Here is a 6,176-nt window from a genome sequence, read left to right as displayed (position 1 = left end):
TATTGGTCCAAGCACCGAGCCCTGCGGGACCCCACTGCCCACACTCTTCCAGGTCGAAACCGACCCATCCACCACAACTCTCTGGGTGCGACCCTCCAGCCAATTCTCCACCCACCGGACTGTGCAGTCCTCTAGCAGCCCACAATGCAGTGTCCTCTCCTACAACCCCCCTGTTCTGTGTGGACACACTTTCTATCCCTGAAATCTACTGGCACTAGGCCAGCTTGCTCTCCCACCCCCAGGGGTGTGACCTGGCCAGACAGCTTGCAGGAGCACAGACCAGTCCAAGAGAGATCCTTGTGATCTGGGGCTTTCCTCCCAGAGCAGGGGCAATGTCCCTAGAGCTGGGGCTACCCAATCCCAACATTGTAGAACTGTCACAAAGGAGGGTCAGGCCCATAGCCTGTAAGGGATGAGAGGCAGAGTCAGGGAATTTTAGCCAGGGGCCAGGGCCCAAAAAGAGAGGTCAAGGGCTGACAAGGCTCACAGCCAGGGACCAACAGGGCCAGGGACCTACAGCCAGAGGAGTGTGGGGTCAGGGCCAAGGGCCCAGTGCCTTGGGACAGGCAGGACCAGGGTCTTGGTCCACACGTGGGATTAGCCAAGAAAGGCAAAGGGCTTGGGTGTGGGCAGAGAGAGATAGTGCTAAAGTAGAAGGGAGCCACACTCCTCTCACTGAGCGTTTAGTTGGAGAGGACCATGAACCTCCACTAGTAGCAGCCCTGGAGCTGAGGATGGATATCAGTACCCTCTTGGAAGACAGACGTTTTCAATTGGAGCAGAGCCAGAAGGATGCGTTCCAGCTTGTGTTTTGGGAACATTAGGCCCAATGCAATGGGGAGGTACTGAGACCAGAGCTGATGAAGACAACTCTGAGGTTTGAGGTGAGGAATGATCTCCTCTACAGAACTGAGTGGGGAAACTCGAAAGGGAGGAAATGACACAACTATTGATGCCCCAACAGTACTGTCAGGCCCTATTAAAAGTTCCCATGAACTTCCTATAGGAGGCCATCTGAGGAGAGATGAAACAGAAGCCCAAGTTTGGGAAAAGTTCTTTTGCCTGGGGTTACTCCAGGAGGTAACAGATTACTGTGATCCTGCCCCATGTGTCAGACAGTGGCACCCAACCACCCATCCAGGGCCCTCTTCCCTTGGTAGAAACCCCTTTTGAACAGGGAGCTGTGGGCACTGTGGGGCCATGACCAAAGTGTAGCACAGCACACCAGTACAGGCAGTCCTTGCACTTACAGTGGGTTATGTTCCCGGAAAAGGCTGTAAGTTGAAATGATGTAAATTGAATCTGATTTTCCCATAGAAACAATGTTATAATAGGGGGTTATATTCCTGACCAAAGGCCTGATGCCCAACCTTTTATAGAAATGACCATAAACACCATATTTAAATCAAATATTTAATCAAATATAAATGATATACAGTGTACAGTACAAAGCTTTCTAAAGTGTACTGTATATAAATTGATTAAACAGGGCAATACAGTAACTAATCACATAACATTTTATTTATTCAAAAGGTGAAGTCACACCTTCCTCAGGGTCATGGAATTCAGAAGGGCTTCTTCGGGGAGATTTCTGGGGAGACTTAGGGCCACTTTATGGCTTTCTGAGAAACTGATCCAGGGTTGTTTGTTTTTCTGCTCTCTTTTTCTCATTGTAAATTTCCCTGTAGTGCCGTAAGCATGAGGATCCAGGGCCATAAGTAATAACATGGGTATAAATGGCGAAGTGCTGCAAGTTGAAATGCTGTAAGTTGAGGACTGCCTGTATATTCTACTTATGGGGCAACTACTCAAGAGTAGCACAGGACACCAACATATTCTACTTATAATAGACTTTATGTGACCTGGTACCCCAAGGTGGTACCCATGCGGACTGTGTCCACCCTGAAAGTAGCAGACAAGCTACTTAAAGTCTCCTTTCAAGTAGGACTTTCCAAAGAATTATTGACTGATTAGGGGATGAACTTTGTCTCACATTTTTGAGGGGGTGAGTGAGACTCTAGGGATTAAGCACCTAAAGACCTCAGTATACCACCCACAAACCGATAGCTTAGTAGAGTGTTTAAATCCAACAGTAATGCGCATGTTGAAAAAAACTATAGTGGAAGACCCACAAAAGTGGGATCAGATGTTTCCACCTCTGTAGTTTGCCATGAGAGAAGTTCCCTGAGCCTTAACAGGGTTTTGCTCCTTTGAGCCCTTATATGGACTTCAGTCATGGGGGATCCTGGATTTGATTGGAGAAGGATGGGAAAACCAGAAAAGTAAAGACAGAATTCTGGCACACTATGTGATCCAGCTAAGGGAATGACTGCAAGCAGCCTAAAAAGAGGCTCTAGAGCAGGGGTCGGCAACATTTTTGGCTGGAGTGCCAAATACTCTCCAACCCTAACCCACACCTTGACTTCGCATGCCGGGGCAGACTCCAGGGAAGCCACAAAGGGCCTGATCTTCATTACTGGTGGTGGCTGCATGCTTACCTCTGAGCAGATGGTAGGCAAGGGGCCAGGGTTGCCCTATCCCAGGCTCCTTCCCCATCCTGCACCCAGAAGTGCATACGGAGCTGCCACCACCACAGAACCTGTGCTGGGGCTTGGGAGCCTGGTGCAGCTGTCTTCAGCTTTCCTCCTACCAGTATACCTACCCAGAGTCCAGACCAGCTGTGGCAGGCAGCTGGGAGACTACAAACATCTGTACTGGGCTCTGGCTGGGCTCTGTGGCAGCATGCCTGGAGATACACAGTCAGGAAGAGGCCTGGGGCAGCACAACACCAGACCCTTCCCTGCCATCTGCCTGGAGGTGCATGTGCAGCCACTGCCACCATGGAACACAACACAGCCAAGGGCTCCAGAGCCCAGTGCAACTGTTTTCAGCCTCCCAGCTGCCTGCCACAGCCAACCCGGGCTCTGGGCAGTTATAGCATGTGACTGGCAGGTTGCAAACATTTGTAACAGACTCCAGAGCACCAGCACTGGGTCCATGGTGGCAGTGGCTACACATGTGCCTCTGGGCAGATAGCAGGGGAGAAGCCATGGTTGCACTGCCACAGGCCCCTTTCCAGCCATGCACCCAAAGTGCATGTGCACCTGCTGCTGGCACACAGTCTGGCTAGGGCTCCAAAGCCCAATGCAGCTGTTTGCAGCCTCCCAGCTGCAGCCAACCCAGGTTCTGGTAAGCTGCTTCTAGCCATGGAGCCCAGGCTGCTTGCAGCCTCCCAACCACCTGCTGCAAGCAGTCTGGGCTCTGTGACTAGCAGCAGCTGCCCAGTGCGCAGGCTAGCTGTGGCATGCCAAGCAAAATGATACAATTGTGTACACCTTAGGCTTGTAAAAACATCTAAAGGCTCTTTGAGCCAAACTCTAAGATCTAAGAAGGGTGGGGCTGACAGCACAATCAGGAAAAAAGAAATGTGCTACCTCAGTTTCCAGGTTGGAACTGGCTAGGTACAGCCATTAATGGACAAAGTAGAAGCCCTTTGAGCTTAGCAAGTGCCCAACACAAAGGAGCAAATGAGGTCATTTCTAGGACTGGCAAATTGGTATAGGAAGTTTACGCCTAACTTTGCAGAGCAAATGGTGCCTTTGACAGAGTTAACATGAGCTAGGGCCCCAGCTAAGGTGAGTTGGACACCTGAAGCAGAAGGAGCATTTTGAGAGGTAAAGGAAGCACTGTCAGTCACCTCTTCTGTATACACTGGATTTCAATCAGCCTTTTATGTTACAGACTGATACATCAAATGTAGCTATCGGCACTATGTTGGCTCAAAGGGAGGGAAATGAGGAGCATGCACTGGGTTAAGTAGATAGAAAATTACACCCACAGGAAAAGAATTACACTACAATAGAGAAAGAGTGTCTGGCATTTAAGTGGGCTGTTGAAACACTCAGATACTATTTATTGGGATGCAGATTCGCTTTAGTCTCTGATCATGCCCTGTTGCACTGGCTGCAAAGTATAAAGACTGACAATACAAGACTAGTAAGGTGGGCCCTCAGTCTTCAGCCTTATTGTTTCATGGTAGAACACTGTCCAGGGACCTGGAATATAGGCACAGACTTCTTCTCATGAAGGTCTGAGGCAGAGAAAGATTTAGAAAAGAAAGTAAACTTCCAGATGAGAGACAAGGGCAGGCGGGGGTGTGTAACAGGGCACCCTTGCCCTTTTACTGGAAAGTGGCATAGCACCTTTAAGACAGATTGGCCATTCGCCCAGTTTTCTAGAGGACAGCCTGGTTTTCTGGTCCTCTGTTCTCTACTGGATGCCTTTAAGTCCTCAGTTTTTCAGCGCTCGGCACCCCCTCTGCAGACACCGCCATCATGGTCACCTGCAGGAGCTCCCCACTCGGCCCGCCCCCACTGCTGACACTGCCATGGCTGCCTGCAGAAGCTTCCCGCTTGCTGCCCACATGCCCCCCCTGCCGACACTGCCACCGCGAGGGGGCACTGTCCTCTATTCTTGAGGTACCTTGATGGCCACCCTACCTTAAGAGCAGGGCTTTTGTAGCAGAGGCAACCTTAAGGAACAGCCCTGTGGGTCCAGTCAATTGACAGGGGAGTCACACTGACCAGAAACCTTACACATTAGCAGTATATAAGCAGGAGTCACAGCCAAAGCAGGGAGTTCAAGCTAGAAAGCAGCAGGGTGAGGAGGCTGTGCTGTGAGATAGCTGTTACTTGTGACTGCCTGGCATGGAGCTTTGGGAATGCAACCCAAGGGACCTGACTCAGGGCCCAGAAGAAGTGTGGCAGGCAGCTAGTGGGCTGGGTGTTTGTGTTATAGCCGGAGGACTTTCTAATTGCACTGGGATTTATACCGGTGGTTTGGGTTTGGGACTATAAGGGGCTGGTGGAGATCCCAAAAGTGCCTGAAGGCATGCAGGTGTCCAGGCGGGAATGGAGTGGAACTGATTTGTGAACAGGGATGGTTTTCGCTGCAAGACTTTGTGATTTCAGACCTCTGAGGTAATTAGTAGCGCTGTGAGAAATGGCGCCGTTCCATTTCAACTTGAGCTTCAAGGTTTTGATGGAACAGCGTTTCACTTCACATTTCATTTCGATTCGAAACCACTGTTCCATTTCACTTCATTGAAATTGTGATGCTGTTTCGACCGTTCGCCTATTCGCTATAATGGGAAACCTCAAAACAGCTTCTCTCATCTGGCAGACAGATGGGGGCCCGCAATCCCGGGAGGGCTGCAGGGGCTGTGCCGGTCCTGCCAGGGCTGCGGGCCACCAATCTGCCTGCCAAATGAGGGAGAGAAGCTGGATGCTGCCACCTGGGATAGGGAGCTGGGGAAGGGAACTGATCCCGATCACTCAGTTCCCCACCCCACTGCTAGATTGGGGTGGGGAAAGGAACTCAGACCAGCTGGAAAAACTCCTTCATGGTCAGGGTGTCGAGACTGTGGAATAAACTCTCTCCAGTGGTAGTGCAGTCACCTACCCTGGAAATCTTCAAAAGGAGACTGGACAGTCACCTCACTGGGGTCACTTGACCCCAGTTGTGTTTTCCTACCTAGTACAGGGGGACTGGACCTGATGATCTACAAGGTCCTTTTGGCCCTAACAATCTATGAATCTATTCATTGATTTTAGGTTGATTGACTTGCAGATAGATCCCTATTAAGTTAATTAAGGCTGATTAAGTTAATCTGAATTTGGAATAACAATGAGTCAATCTGAACTGATTTAAACTATGGATCCATAGTGAACGGGTCGTTTTCGACCTGGAGGGATGTGGGCAGTGGGGTTCCGCAGGGCTCAGTCCTTGGGCCCGCACTGTTCAACGTCTTCATCAGTGACTTGGACGAGGGGGTAAAAAGCACCCTGTTAAATTTGCAGATGACACTAAGATGGGGGGGATGGGGGCACGCTAGAAGGGAGAAATAGGCTGCAATAGGACCTAGACAGGTTACAGGGGTGGGCAGATGAGAACAGGATGAGTTTCAACAGACAAGTGCAAGGTGATGCACCTCGGGAGGAACAACCAGCACCATACCTACAGGCTGGGGAACTCCCCTCTCAACAGTGCAGAGGCAGAAAAGGATCTTGGAATGTCTATTGATGCCATAATGAACATGGGCCAGCAGTGTGGGGACACAGTCAAGAAGGCCAACCACACCTTGTCATGCATCCACAGATGCATCTCAAGCAGGTCCA

The sequence above is a fragment of the Crocodylus porosus genome, unplaced genomic scaffold (genome assembly GCF_001723895.1).
Source record: "Crocodylus porosus isolate Cpor-Errol unplaced genomic scaffold, CroPor_comp1, whole genome shotgun sequence".
Taxonomy (NCBI): Eukaryota; Metazoa; Chordata; order Crocodylia; family Crocodylidae; genus Crocodylus; species Crocodylus porosus.
Note: the sequence above shows the minus strand (reverse complement) of the source record.